Source organism: Alligator mississippiensis, chromosome 14 (assembly GCF_030867095.1).
Source record: "Alligator mississippiensis isolate rAllMis1 chromosome 14, rAllMis1, whole genome shotgun sequence".
NCBI lineage: Eukaryota > Metazoa > Chordata > Crocodylia > Alligatoridae > Alligator > Alligator mississippiensis.
The window spans coordinates 19153277-19169100 of record NC_081837.1 but is presented as its reverse complement, the minus strand read 5'-3'; the positions used below and the strand labels follow the sequence as shown (position 1 = coordinate 19169100).

Sequence of the window (15824 nt, the reverse complement as noted above, 5' to 3'; positions counted from 1 at the left end):
CTGAGATTCCTGCGTGACAATATGACTGCCACTACCCTGAGTGGAAGATCTGAAACCAATGTCTTCTGCACCCAGACTGGGGTCAAACAAGGTTGCGCGATCACCCCCAGCTTGTTCACCATCTACCTGTCTGTCATCATCCACCTCATCCAAGGTTATCCACCATCTGGCATCAGTACCCAGTATCAACTGGACAGGAAGATTTTCAATCTTGGGCACTTCTGGGCAAAAACGAAACTCACCACCAAGGACCTCCATGACCTTCAGTTTGTAGACAATTGCTGTGTGATGGGTCACTTTGCACAGGATGCGCAAGTGACCCTAGATCTCTTTGACACTTCATATAAGAGACTTGGCCTGTTCCTGAACGTTGCCAAGACAAAGGTTCTCCACCCACCCTCCCCAAGCCAGCTGAACATCCCTTGTGCTAGCTACGTAGACAAGGAGGCTCTGGAGTACGTGGAGCACTTTCTGTATCTCGACAGCCACCTCTCTCAACAGGCTACCATCAGGTCAGCCGCATCAGTGTCGCAGTTTGAAGACGGCGGCAATGTGTCTTTGAAAATAGAGACCTTTGGAAGTCAACAAAGCTCCTGCTTTATAAGGCTGTCGTGCTGACCACCCTCCTCTACTGCAGTGAAAGCTGGACTGTCTACCGACGCCACATTAAGACCCTCGAGAGCTTTCACCAGTGGTGCCCGTGTCAAATCCCAGGGATCAAATGAGAGGACCGCTGGACCAGCACGAGTGTCCTCCACAAAGCTGCGTCCACTAGCATCAAAGCCTTGCTCTTGAGAAATCAACTCTGATGGACAGGCCACCGCGTACAGATGTCTGAGAACCGCCTCCCTCGCCAGATTCTCTTCTCCCAGCTCTCTGTTGGCCAATGCTCAAAGGGCGACTGAAGGAAATGGTACAAAGACATGCTCAAGGTTGCCCTCAAGCACATAGGTATTGACATCAACAGCTGGGAGGAGCAAGCTGCTGACTGTTCGGTGTGGAGCCATCTGGTCCACCAAGGTGCACACCATTTTGAGGCCCAACAATTCGATACTCAGGTGAAATGGCAGCGGTAGAGGAAGGACAAGGAGACCAACCCAGGACTGTGAATCCCACTCCTCCGTGTAACACCATGCCCCATTGCAAAAGAATGTACACATCCAGAATTGGGCTTCTCAGTCACCTGAGGACCCATCAAGCCTAACGGATGTCATCCTCGACTTTGAGGGACTGCCACCACCGATGACATGGCACCCCCTGCCTAACCACCTTCCTCTTGCTCCTCCCAGCCCCTTTCAGGCTGGAACTCTGGCAACCTGCAGAGAACTCACTGCAAAACTGCAAAATCCTTGGGTTTCTCTGCTAAAATGAGAAACCCATGTTTTACTCCAGTAAGGAGGGAAATCCTTGTTTTACTACGTTTTTCTGTGGGAGACAGAAAACCCAGCTCCCTGCTGATTAGCACCACAAAGCAAACTTGGAACTATGGAACAGCAGCTTCAGTATCTATGGGGTGGGTTCACTAACTCTATGGCCAGAGACCTCTCTTAGATTAACTATGGCTAGAACAATTTAAAGACTAACTGGCTTGAAACCTTAGCTTTAAGCACCATTACAGGGTAAGACTGGATGCTAGAATGCTCTCTGTGCTAACAGAATATCTAGGTAGTAGAGCTATATTCATTAGCAGATAGGAAAATCAGGAAGACAACGCTCTGAGGGGTACTAGCAAAGGATGCCACACCCAAGAGCTATAAATGGCTCAGATGCAACAGGGCCTAGAATGAGGTGTTAGCAGAGTACATATAAAGCCTCATTACATAGCCAATGATTAAACCTGAGGAACAGACTGCTCAAGGCAGTGTATAAGCAGCCACCATAAATATATTCACAGAGCATTCAGTAGAGAGACACAAACATTATAGGGTACAGACAATATCTACGTAGGTGGATCTTAGACTTGAGTGAGCTAATAGTCCCCTTCAATCTTGAAGTGCTTGGGGGTGGTAAGGAGGAACAAAGGGGATTAAACAGCAAAATCAGAAGCTCAGTTTGAGAACTGGCAAAATCTCATGGACAAACCTCAGGCAGCAAATAAATCAAGTCTGTGACATTTGGCTCAAGTGACCAGGAACCTCCTCCCAGCCAAGAAAACGACATTTTTCCAAGTGTAGCATCCTACTCAGTGACAGCACTGGCAACAGGAAGAGGTAGAAAAGGGGCACACCTTTAATTGCATACTTGTCCTGGCCTTGCACTGAAAACAAAAGGCTACCTAGAAATGTCTCTTACAGAGGCACACAGAATAGCAAAGGTGTCCTCCTCAGCACTGCTCAGTGTGTGTCACACCATTAAGACAGCAAGAAAAATACAACCTGGAACCTTGTAATTGAAAGGTGTCTGCCTTGATAACAGGGTGCTCTGATCTCTTCTCTTGCTTGCTTGGGAAGCCATGATTTGAGGTGTAAGAAGCCATCATTTGAGGACTGTGAAGCTGAAAAGCCTCAGGGTCTCCAGGCTACAAATGTTGTGCAGATGGACTTTTGGGCTGTCTGTTCACTTGGGATCTCAATGAGTTCCACAGGCTCAGCCAGTAAGGAAGACATATCCAGATGAGTTATTTCATCTCTTCCCAGATGTTCAATAGCAACGATGGACATGAAGCAGTTCTACAACTCCACTTTGCTCCCTGATTTCAAACAAGGTGAACTTTTCATTCTTCCTACCTGACCTTAAAGGAACATGGGTTATAATTGTACTAAAACAGTATGATTTCTTTTCAAAGTAGCTGCACAAAGCCTAGCTTGCCATTAGAAATATTTTTGCTTGCAGTCCAAACAATGCAGCGGGGCATGAGAACTTAAAAGTGAAATTGATGAAACCTCATTGTCCAAGTGCTGAGAACTGCACCAGGAACAGGACAAGCAAATTAATATGGGTAATTCTGACCCATTGAACAGTCTGCAGAATGCTCTCTTATGCCAGGGATAATATCCTATGTTTACACAGTACTGATCTGTACCATGAGGAGCTCTTTATAAGGGAATTGCTATGGAAGGACATGCAATTCTACTTTGACTCTTGGCAAGATGCATCTCGCCATATGGGGGGAGTTTATTATTGCAGGACAGGCATTTGAGAGGGTTCTGCAGGCAGACTCCATACAAAAACATATCAGTTCAGAAATGATGTGTGTGTGTGGCAGACTACTGTGCAGTGCAAAGGTAGAAACCGAGCCAATATGAAAAGAAGCAGTTTCCAGCTAGGGGGTATTCAAAATTGCTGCTGTTCTACAGAAACCAAACACAGCCCAGGAAAGGTGAGCCCAATTCTGTAAATTGTACTGTAAAGATCCCACTCCTGCAATTATCTGAGAACTTTTGCTGACGTCTCTCCAGAGGAAGTCTTACTGTGAATGGGATTTGACCCCTCCTGCCATGTCCCCACACCCCCCACACCTACTGTATTTACTACATTAGCTTTGCTACTTGCACTCAGTGTCTTGTTTAGCCTGTCTACTCTAACCTGATGGAAAGTTTTGGGGCCGGGCTGATGCTTCATTTGTATCCCTATGACGATAGCTGCAGGTGGCATGTTTCTCTTTTGCCTTGCTGAGAGTTAGCCAATACACAATTCCCTGTACTCCTGAGAGATAATGCACGTGCTCCCAAACTAGAGGAATGCATTTGCTCCCAGCCTCTAATCGCAGTGGATACAAATATATTCATGAATCTACTCCTAGAACAGATACAATTAGATGAAAGGCAGGATTCCTGCAGGCGGAGATGAGGTTCCCTGTGAACTTTCCATCAGGAGCTCCTGCTGGCTCTGTCCTGTGTCAAAGGAAGATTTTTAAGCCATCGAAAACTTGAGAGCTTTGACGGCTCAGAGAATGAGGAGATTCCTCCATTAGTTACAATCCATGAAGGAAATGGCCTCTAATAAACTCTGTTGCCCTGGGAACAGGTATCTATTAACCCAGAGACAAGAGTCCTCTTACATGCTATAGTGGATTGTTTTGAGATTGCCTTCTTTTCAAGCTATCGTTAGAGAAATAAACAGACCTTAATTTTCAAAAGCAAAGTCTTCACAAGATGCTAAAAGTAAAATTAACTGTTTATTAGGACGTGCATTTTTATGGTAATATGGTAAAGAATTATCACTGAAAATAAGCTAGGCATCTTATTAAGTCCTTACATATACTGGACATGAGTCTCATGAGACCTGATGTGTGAGGGCAGGCAAGAGGCCTCCTATAGCATCCTGATATCTTAGCAACCTGATTCTGTGGAAATCAGAGGGCCCGGTTAGCTCCTCAACTGCTGATGTGGAGGGACTGGAGTGGATTCAAGTAAGAGATTTGGAGAATACTAGCCTGTAAATGCATCACCTCCAAATTTGTTCAAGCTCCTTTGCAGAGGTAGCACTTTCTGCCTCAGGAGCCCAATTGTTTGCTGTTGCTGGTTTTTAAACAGTCTCCTTCTCATTATCTGACTTGAAAAGATTCATCAAAATTAGAAATGCAAATGGGCTGGCAGGAGATCACCTCCTCTGCTGCCTCTGACATGTGGCGGGAAGTCCACAGAGGTAAAAATCTTCAACCAAAATCTATTCAGACCAGAGGAACTAGGTGACAGCAAGGCAGGAGGCAGCAAATGGACCATATCCCCTAGAAGAAAGCAAATGGTGCAAATCTGTGTGCGGACACTTTAGTTTAAGGCAGGTTTGTTTTGGGTTTGTTTAAATCTGTTCCCAAAGTCAACAGCGACTTGAGCTAAATTTAAACAAGTTTGATTTAACCTGAAGCATAAGTGTCCACATAGTACTTTGCATGAGTTTATCTACAGTGACTTAACAAGCCAGGACTTTACACCACAAGTCCCTGCTCTCTTCATAGATCTGTCCAACCCTTGAGAAGTACAAGTTTGCCTAAAAATAGTAAACTAAGATATTGCCTACTGTTTTCCTTTGAAAATAGTTTCTGCCTTTAAACTGAAAAGGAATGTTGAACACTGAAATAAATCTAGAAGTTTTACAGACCTTTAACACAAAATGATCTGAACACTAAATGATCTAAAGGGCAGGACGAGGATGGGGGACTTCAAATCTGAATACTGAAAAATAACAAATCTTCAACACTTCTCCAAGCTCTTGTTCAAATGCATCTGGGGCCATCGACCATTTTAGAGAAACATTTTTCTGCTTTTTTATGCAATAAACACGGTCTCTCTTTTCCCTTCCCCAAATGCAAGCTCACAGCCATTGTGGGTAATTGTCATTATTCTACTGAAGCCAGTGGAGTGATGGCAATTTATATCAGCTAAGCATCCGCCACAACCTCAAGATCCAAAAGAATCATAAGACCATCCCCTCTAAGGCACTGAATTGAAAGTCACGATTTTCATGTTCCATCTTAGACTCTGGCACAGACCCATGTATAACCATAAGCAAGTCATTTAATCTTTAAGACAGGGATAAGGAGCCTTCCCCACCATGCAGGGTAGAGGAGGGAAATACATCAGCGTTGCCAAAGAGCTCAAAAATTGTGCTGTTGCACATGTCATAGCGAAGTCTAGAAACAAATGCCAAATACTTACCTCAACCTTGATGGCACATTGTCCAATTGCTCGCACAGCCTTACGGACAAAGTCAACATCCACCTCAGGAGCATATTCCTTGAGTTCTGCCAGAACCTGTTGGGCAGCATCACACAAAACCTGAATTGTTTGGGTCAGGGAGTGAAGGGTAACATTTCCAATGACTCTTTCACTTCTAACCAAGCTTGGTTATTAGACTGTAAGTGGAGCTATAGTGTCCCCATGGCAGAGAGTGCAGTAAATGCAATTCAAGTTTTATATTTAAACTTAATCTAAAATGTCCCCTCCATAACTGTAGGTGCAGGTATTAAATGAATATACTCCTTTAACTCCAGGAGCAGTCTCTAGATTCAAACTCTGAACTCCACCTAGAGAAGGGCTGCCTAGAATGAAGCAGCAAGATCAACTTCACTGTGGGTGAAAGAAGAATGACACAATCTGACCTATTTTCAAATTTCCTTGACCAACTTGTTAGCACAATCCATCCTTTATTTAGAAGCAGCACCAGAGAGTATAGGAGAAAAAGGGGAGAAGGGAGCTAGTGCTGTCCATTCCTTTATAGGCCTATCACAGAGGTGTGCAAAGTCCGGCTGGCTGTGGAGTCCATTTCCCAGCAGCCCCTGGCCACATGGAAACCAGCCCCAGCTGTGCTGGCAGGGCGCATGGCAGGGGGCTGCTCTGGAGCTACTGGGATTTTGTGGCGGGGCAGCTTGGTGGGGGCCAGGGCAGAGCTGTGATCTGCAGACTGCCCACTGGGCAGGAGCTCGCAGGCAGCGCATCACGGCTCTGCCCTGGCTCCTTGCAGCGGTGACAGTGTGGTCCCGAGCGAGGGCCAAGGCACGATCTGCTGCCTACACACGCCTGCCAAGAACATGCAGGCTGAGACTGTGGCTCTGCCCTGGCCCTGACCAAGCTGCCCCTGCTGCAAGATCCCAGTGACACCGGAGCAGCCCCCTGCCCTGCCGCACGTCCCGCCAGTGCAGCTGGGGCTGGTCTCCATGGCAACTGTAGCCTTGGTATCACAGTGAGCTGTGGCTGGGGTCTCCATGGAGATCAGCCTCAGCCATGTGGGCAAGGGCTGCTACCAAATAGAGTCCAGCTACCAGCTAGATCTGCCATTTTGCACACCCCTGGCCTATCAGTCTGATGCACGGAGATGCATGAATTCTGGGGCACAACAGCAGTCCTTGCGGGTAGATGCATAAAGGTTCTAGGACACTTTGCCTAAGAGAAGCAATTCTTTCATGGGAAAATTTTGGGTTGACTTTTTTTTTTAGTCCTAGAGATATTTAAAATACAAATGGGATGTGTTATTGTATAGTATTACTACTTCAAACTCATCTGCTCCTCCTCATTCGGAAGCTGATAATTTAACCAGGTTCAAAAGGGGATTGAACAAATTCATGGTGGATAGGTCCCTCAGTGGGTATTAATGCAATAGAGTACAAATTCAAAGTCAGGACAACCTAGGACCCTGAATGCTGGAAGCAGTGAAGAGAGAGGCGCAGGGGAGGGATCATTTGAGATACTGTATGTCCTGTTTAAACTCTTCCCTTTAGAATTGACTCTGTTACTATGAGGGACGAGATACTGAGCTAGATGGATCTGTAGTCTGACCCAGCAGAGCATTTATATTCTTGTTTCTCATATGTTCCATGTGTATGAAAGAGCTGATGTGAATTGGTTATGTCACAAAGGCGTTGCAAAAAAGAAGAAAAACATTTGTCTGGAGAATTTGTGCCCGCTTTCTCTTTGCTCGCTGCTCTTAAAGCTCTCTCATGCAGACTGGCTCTTTGAGCTCACAAATATTGCCAAAGAGAATGGACACACCATGGCATTTCAGCAATGTAGTAACAGGACAGAGAAGATGCACAGCATGAACAGTCAAGAGTTTCCTAAATTTTAACCTCAGCTCTGCTGAGACCCAACTACAAAAATGTAAAACCCAATTAACAGGTGTGCTGCTCCTGCTTTTAAGTAACTAAACAATATACTGTGCTGAAGGGAACATTGATTTGCTGTCATTTCTTGCACACTAGTTGAGAACAATTTAAGGAGGTATCAATTTGTACATAAATCCTCCCTCACATTGTTTGCCATCCCAAGGATGCATGCAGGGCTAAAAGCACCTTGAGGAGCTGACCTGGGCGATGTTTGCTTGAGAGGCCAGGCGGATCATGATGTCCAGCTTTTCCAGTTTGACATAAATGGGGTCATTGTACTTCACAAAGAACACCTTGATTTCTTGCTTCAAGATCTCAGGCCTGGAGAACACATGCAACAGAATCAACCCAAGCCTGACAATTAAACGGCTTCCTATTTCACACACAAGTAGTTTAGTTTTTAAATCAACTTCAGTTTTTGCTGGGAATTCACTGATATCAGTTCAGCACAGATTTGCAAACAGATGCGAGAACAGTTGTTCAAAAAGAAATCACAAAGCTCTAGTGGCAGAGCGATGCTTTCAAAATGTACAGTTCAAGCTGCCACCGTCTATCTGAAGAGTACACAAGAATGGACTGGTTTCAAAGAGACCAACCACATGCCCTCTAATTCAGCAGAGCTCCATGTTCATGAATCCCTTCTATTGGTTTAGATTCTTTACTTTACTGCATGGAGGGAAGGGTCCTTCTGGCTGTCACTATAACAGGAAAAGGAAGAAAATAATAGTGTCCTAGATCATCCACTTAAAAAACCAAAAACTAAAAAAAGTCTTACTGGCTGAACACTCTTGTGACAACTAGTCAACCATTTCATCACAGATGCATCTAGAGCTTAAGTCTTCCAAGTAAGCTTGTACATATCAACCAGCACCCTTTCATTGCACCCAAGGAGGGCAGCACTCCAGTCTTTACCTTTTCTGCACAATTAAGTTGATATTCCTCAGAGCAACATACTGAACTTCAGGTTCTCCTGACAGCAGCGTTACAAACGGAGGAGCTAGTTTCTTTAGCAGCATGTTGGAGTAGCCTGAGGCCTTGGGTAAGAGCTCCAGGAACTTCATCAAGACTTTCACTGCAGAGAGCACCACTGCCGAGTTGGCATGAGACAGCCGTGGAGTCACCCTCTTGCAAATGCTAAAGAAGAAACACAAGAAATGGTTTTTTTTAAGATTATTTCAGAACTCCTTCCATAAGACTTCACCTGAACTGAGGACACAAAGTTGTTTCTGTTCAGAAGAGAAACGGCTGAAATCAGGTGTTTGTTTCATGCAATGGTGCATATTTACAAAGAACCATCCAAGTCTTGTTTTCCTGAACACAGAAGGAACAGAACAAGGAAGTGTCACTGCTCACATTGCCAAGACTTTCCGCTCAGCATTTATCCCCAAAAATAGAAATGATACCAACCTTCTTTGTAAAACTCCTGGAAATCTATGAAACAAAGTGCTATAGAGGTTTCCCTTGAGTTATGCGGGTTCTGTATATGTGAATTAGCTCTTATACAATGACCCTTTTTATACCCCAAATTCACTATATGTGAGGTAAATTCACTCTTATGCGATCAGCATAGGCACACCCCCCCCAAAGCAGGTAAGTCTGTGGGGGGAGGGGAAAGGGCCATGGGGCTAAGGCCCCACTCACCCCAGCCCCTGCTGCAGCTGCTCTGGGAGCAGCTGACACCAGCTGCCTGCAGCCGCTGGGCTGCACTGTGCCCCGAACCCCCCAGGGCTCCACTTGTCCCCACTCACGCCAGCTCTTGGGCTGCGCCATGCCACGGTGCAGGCAGGTGGTGTTGTCGGCTGCTTTGGGGCTACTGCAGCAGGTGTTGGGGTGAGTGGGGAAAAGTGGAGCCCCTGGGGGGTTGGGGCATGGTGTAGCCCAGCAACTGCAGGTAGCTGGTGTTGGCTGCTCCTGGGGCGGCTGCAGCAGTGGGCAAGTGGGGAGAGGCAGAGGCCTGGGGCTGCAGCAGGGAGCAAAGCAGAGGGAACTGTAAGTGGGTGCAGGGCATGGGCCGGGTGGGCCGGCAGCGGCACCAGGCTCTTCCTGGAGCTTGACGGCGCTGGGAGGGGACCTGCTACTACCTCAAAATTCGCCATAGCCCCCGCAACCTGCCCTTCCAGCACCACCAGCGAGCACTGAGAAGAAAATGGGGCCGTCACCAGCTCCAGCCTGCAGCAGCAGCCTGTCCTCGTCCTGCGCACAGATCTGGGGCCGTGTGTCCCCTGGAAAGAGCCTGGCACAGCCCCCCCAGCCCACGGCCCTCCTGGGATGTGCGTAGCAGCAAAAGCTAAGCCACGCACCCCCTGCATCCCACGCCCACTCACAGTTTCCTCTGCTCTGCTCCCTGCTGCAGCCCCAGGAGCGGCCACAACCTTCCCCCCGCTCCTTCCCTAGTCCCATCCCCCCCAGCCTTACTCCCTTCCTCCCTCACCACTGTGGGAATGTATCCCTATTTCTTATATTGTACACTGGGTTCCCTTTATGCAAATTCAATTTATGCACAGTTTTCCAGGAACACATGTAACACATAAATCGAGGGAAATCTGTATAAGGAGGAATTATCCTATCAGAGTTCAGGCAGGATTCAAGAAGTCAGGACTACCCAGCAACTCTGAACTAAGGAGTCAAGGGTCAAGCTTCACAGAAAGGTGCAACAAACACATTCCACCTGTTTTCAAACACTGCCTTTCAAAGGATTTAAAACCGACAGCACCATTCTGGTGAAGCCAAGGTAACTCAGGCATAGTGTCTTGGAGATCTTTGCAGGGTTTTAGAGATAATTAAGAGCTTGAGTTTGGGCCCAGGCACAGGAGATATTAGAACATCTGGTATAAAGAAGAAACCAGCACAATTTAAGATGGAATTAGCTGTTCTGCTGCAAAAACACAGCCACTGAACAAAACCTAGCACATCAAAAGGAGGCCTGCACAGAATTTTAAAGACACAAGCCTTCATCCTTTTTCAATACTTTAAGAAAAAAAATTGTAGCTTTTTGACTTTATGCTCTCCCCCAACCTTTTCCTCCCACCCTTCAAATATCAGGGACAGAGCCTGGCCTTTCCGTGGTTTGCCAGAGAACCAAAAGGCAGGTTTTCAAGTAGTGTTAACTGTGATCTTAACCAGAATTGATGGTGCTGAATCTAGCACAAACTCCTTTTATTCTCTGTTGTGCATTGAAGTTATAGGTATGAACCAAAGAGAGAGTTTTAAACACATGACAAAGATCCCTTCCTAGTTGTCATTCCTCAGGTTTATTTCCCGCCCTGTGATGTTAGCTTAGTTTTCTAGTCATAAGAACTTCCGGTTTATAAGAAACCTGACATAATATAAAAAATAAGTTATTTTTAAAACACCTTCCAGGGCTTTCATGGCATGCAATCTAGGAAAACAAAGCAAAAATCATTTTTTTCTTTTAAGGAACAATACTAAAACTTATGTATTGTGTAAAGTGCATTGGCCAGTTCTTACAGTAGGGCTAGTCTCCACTAATCCATTGCTGGGATGAGAGATTACTATGTCCAGCTCCTTAAGGAAAATACAGAGAACAAGATACCAGTAATGGCCTGATAGGAGAGGGTAGGCCTATGCAGCTTGGTAACTGGTCCTAGTAGATGCCTGCAGTACCAAACACCCATGCCTTTGAAGTACTTTATGTGAAATCTATTTCTGCCATTCAAAGCCTGTAAAAACCTGTTTTATCAAGCCTGCCCATACAGCCTCAAAGAGATGGGACACTGGGTTTGTTTTGTACTGCCCCCATGCTGGTCCAGTTAAATACCAGAGATGAGGCCTTGGCACAACCCTGAGCATCCAACAAGGAGCATGCTCAAGAAAGAGCAGTTGAGAGTGGTGCCAAGGTGTGTTAGGGTTGCTCTAAATCTTCTACCCTGCCTCCTTTTTGGATGCGACTCATGCTGAGCAGGGGTGAGCAACCAAGATATACTTCTCAGCAGGGGTGCCAGATGTGACACAGAGGCAGCATAGACATGTGGCCATTAGCTGCATGTGAAGGGTATGACCCAGCATACCTTTCGAGCTCACGATCATCCTGGGGGTTATAGTTGGACAGACAGTCCAGAATGAAGATCTGGCCCCATTCGGTGCATTCATTTAGAGCAGTTAACAATTTGTTAATGTTCTGTGGGTTCAGGTCCAGCAGGTTACTATTAGGATGCGACTCGCTGATCTCAGACAAGGCAGCCACAGCATTCGCCTCCACCTGGGAGAGAGAGATGAGAACAATTCATTGCCTGTGTGTCACTCATACTGGGGTGTATAGCTGGGATCTGGGGGCTTAGCACAGGTTGAGAATTGGGGTTGATGGCACTATCCGGTTTAGCTCACAGGGGACCCAAAGTAGCCTGAGAACTTGCAATTTGTTCTTCACTGTCTGCCAAAAGCATGGAGAGTCCTTGCTAAAATGCTTTTTGTCTCTGAGGGAGGAACAGAAAGAGAACATCAGCAGTGCTATTGGGAGGCAGCTGCCGATATACCACGGGAGCACTAAGAGACTGCAGCAGCAGATGGTGCAGGGAGAAAAACTCTGTAGTAAAAATATTTTTAAAAAAGGGTGAAGTCCTAAATTGGCTATAGGTGTGGCTGGTTGGTGTTGTCCAAATGAATGGAGTCCTTCCAGCAATACTGCCTTTTGTGATGCTACTTTTGGCCATGTCAGCCAAAAAGAGGTAGCAATACAAAGTACACAGCTGGAACAAGTAAAGTAGACAAAATATTCCAACTAACTCCAGGTGTCAAATATCTACCCAGGTTATGAAGCTCTTCCTGGCCTTAACTTCCATAAAGGTCACTCTCCCCCCTAAATGAAAAATGTTTAAGAAAACAGTCCTCATCATAAAACCATTGGTTCCCATATTGATATGCATGACACCCAATTAATTCAGTTTGAAAGGCAACAGGCAGCTTCTGAAGCCAACAAGTCTCCCTACCGACTTTTTAACATACAAAGTCACACCAGATTCCAGAATGTCCCCAATACTAGTGTCTATGTACTGATATCTTTAGGGGATCTAGGTGCTGTAAATACATTTGCAACTGCAACAAAAATCAGAGAAAATTAGGGTTGGAAGGAACCTCAGGAGGTAATTTAGTCCAACCCCCTGCTCAAAGCAGGACCATCTCTAACTGGATCATCCCAGCCAAGGCTTTGCCTAGCCAGGTCCTAGACAAGGATGGAGATTCTACAACCACTCTAGGTAGCCTGCTCCAGTGCTTTACTACCCTCTTCATGAGTACTGCTATGATTTAATGAAAAGCTGGGGACTTATAGAAAACTTGTGATGAGGAGACTGATGAGAAAACTCCCACAAAACGACCACTACCTAAATTTCCCTTCCTGCAACTTGAGACCATTCCTCCTTGTTTGTCACCTGCCACCATTGAAAACAGTCCAGCTTCATCTTTTTTGGAACCGCCCATCAGGTAGCTGAAAGCTGCTATTAAATCCTCCCTCAGTCTTCTCTTTTCTAGACTAAATAAGCCCAGCTTCCTTAGCCTCTATGAGGAAAAATAAATTAATTTCTTTAATGATCCTCCTGCCACAAAACCAAAGAAAGGGCTCTCAATCCTGACTTCCAACACTGCTCTGATTTAATGAAAAGCTGGGGACTTATAAAAAAAGCTTGCAATGAGACTGATGAGAAAAGCTACCACATTTTTCAACATAATTTGGGATTATTTACACCTGAGTGTAAATTAGTTTGAAATGCACGATATGTTTGGATAAACTAACTTACAGAAAAAGTATCTGGCACAGGTACTGAAAGTTTTTTAAAATATAAAGTTTTAAAATGTTGTTTTTGAATTTTGAATTCTATCCCAAATTTCCGTCCAAGTATACCACAGATCTGATAAAAAATATTAAGCATCGAGTATATAAAAAAAACAAATTTATAATTCACATTTTTCTGCCATAAAACCTGAAAAAAAGTTCCCAGATAAATGCATAATATGCAATATAATTACTTAAGTAAACTGCATCTTAGACAGCAAAAAAATACTAAATTTAAAGGGTATTTCTTAGGTTAAGAATTTAACCTGTTTAATGTTTACCAATCAAACATAATTTATTTTGGAAAAAGAATAGAAGTTTAAAGCAATACTAAGCTGACCATTCAAAATCAAGGTATTCTGCTTGCTGAAAAATTATGATCAAGTCAGCAACTTAAATCATTCTGATTTAAAATCAGCCCTTGCTGGTCTCATTTCAATATATTCCAAGGGAGCTGCAAACATGGGTTTGGATATAAATTTCAGCTGGGATTTCCTGAAGGATTCAGATTCTCAGAAGGCATTTCCTTGGGTCTTGGGTATCAAGTTTTTACTACATTCCTTTGACAACCTGTCTTAAAACCACACTACAGGCTTGTAAATATAAGTTTACATGGGGCATGACAGACACTGAAACAGGGTTTATGCAGCAAATGTATTAGACCAGACCAAGTCCTTGAGAAACCTGCAGAAGGAGCAATTCTGGCTTGTGAATTATCCCCTCCAGCAGCTCCGGCCCTCAGCTCAGTTCAAATGGCAGAGTAAATTATGTTCACAAGGAGGCAGGGGGTGGGTAGAAGCCAGAACACGTGTTTTTCTGTCAACCTACACAGAAAAGCTTTGATGGAGGGGGGGTGGGGGGGAAGCAGAGGGAGCAGAGAATGCTGAGCAAGATAAGCAATCAGATTATTTTATCATTTAATGCTAAATGGAAATTAAACCAAGTGTGTAATGTACTTAATGAAGTATAATGTTCTGCTGCTTCAGAACAGGAATCTTCCACTTACTATACCATTAAAATAAGAAAGAAATGGTGAAAAGCAGGTGACCAGATTAAGCAGCTCCAAAGAGAGATGACGGGTTGGTTTCCATAAAGAGCAAAGAGCTTTCCTCACAGCAGCAATGAACAGCTCTGCCTCCCCAAGAAGCCTAGGGGACCATGTGGTATGTACAGGTCAGTCGCGTCTTACGCGGGGGTTATGTTCCAAAGTCAGCGCGTAAGGCGAAAATCGTGTATAGTGAAATCGCATATTACTGTGCCAGCCGTGACTGTCTCTGCCTCCAAAGCCTCCCGCCGCTGTCACGGAGCCGTGCTTAGAGCTGTGTGGCCGGCGGCAGCAGCAGCGCAGCGCGTGGTGGGGATGGCTGCGTGCCGCCCGGCCACAGCTCCAGGCACGCGTGCAAACTCAAGCCCCGCCTCCCCCTCCCACCCCACGTATAGTTGAATTCACACGTATAGTTGAATTCACACAAGTTAAATGCACTTATGATGAGACTGACCTGTATATGTTATTAACTGCAGAGTTACAATGATGCTCGTTAACTCTGCACTTGGGTGATGGGTAAAACAGGAGAGCAATCATAAGGACCCTCAAACATAAGACCCACACTATTAACATGACTATTGAATTGGCACCTACACATTGTACTGAGAGTTGTGACAGGCTCTGCTGCTCATACTAGTTACACCCTTTTCCACAGCAATGGGGTACCTTAACTTTGCTTCCTGTACAATGGTTAAAAATATTACTGTATTTACCCAAATCCAAGATGGCCCCAAATTTAAGAAAACTTTCCAATAGTTAGATTGTATACATTGAAATTCTGCTATCGTTTTCTATGTGTAGAATCTAATTATTAAAGGATTATCTTGTTTGTCCCCACCATCACTGCAGTAGAGAAAGCTGTGGTAATAGGGCAGGCAGTGGAAGAGGCAGTCAGAGGGCAGGTTGTAGGGTGAGCAGCAGGGGCTGCCCCTGCCCTTGTAATCCCTCCCAGCAACTCACCCTACACTTTGTGCCTGGCCCTCCCACAACCTCAATTCCCTGGCTCCCCCCCACAGCTTCTCCGCCCCTCTCCTGTTTACCATTGCTCTGTGCTAACAAGTCTGTCCCAGCTGCAGCCTGAAACAGAGGCCCAGCTCAGTCCTGTAGCAGCAGTGCCAGCTCCATGCCACTGCTGTGGGGCAACGCTGGGCTGTGCTTCGTACCCCAGACTGCAGCAGGAATAGAGCCTGCTGGAGGAAGGAGCCAGGGGGCAGGGGCCTGAGGCTGCACAGGGTGCAGAAGCTAATGCAGGGGCAGGCAGCAGTTACGGCTCTAGCCGCTGTCTGCACCCTGCCACCTCATACTCTATTCCAAGATCCCTCCCACCATGTTAAATAAGGGGAAAAAACCTTGATGTGGAATTGAGTAAACAGCATATGCGTCCTGAGTGGCCAGATAGCTTAGATTAAGGTCAGACTGCCCTCTATCCATTTTAGGCTAGTAACATGTAT

The 15824-nt window shown here is 45.5% G+C and overlaps 1 pseudogene; it reads right to left on the bottom strand.

Annotated features, from left to right (window-relative positions):
• The window catches only part of LOC132244897 (AP-2 complex subunit beta-like), an 81291-nt pseudogene that overhangs the window by 28717 nt on the left and 36750 nt on the right, over positions 1 to 15824 (bottom strand).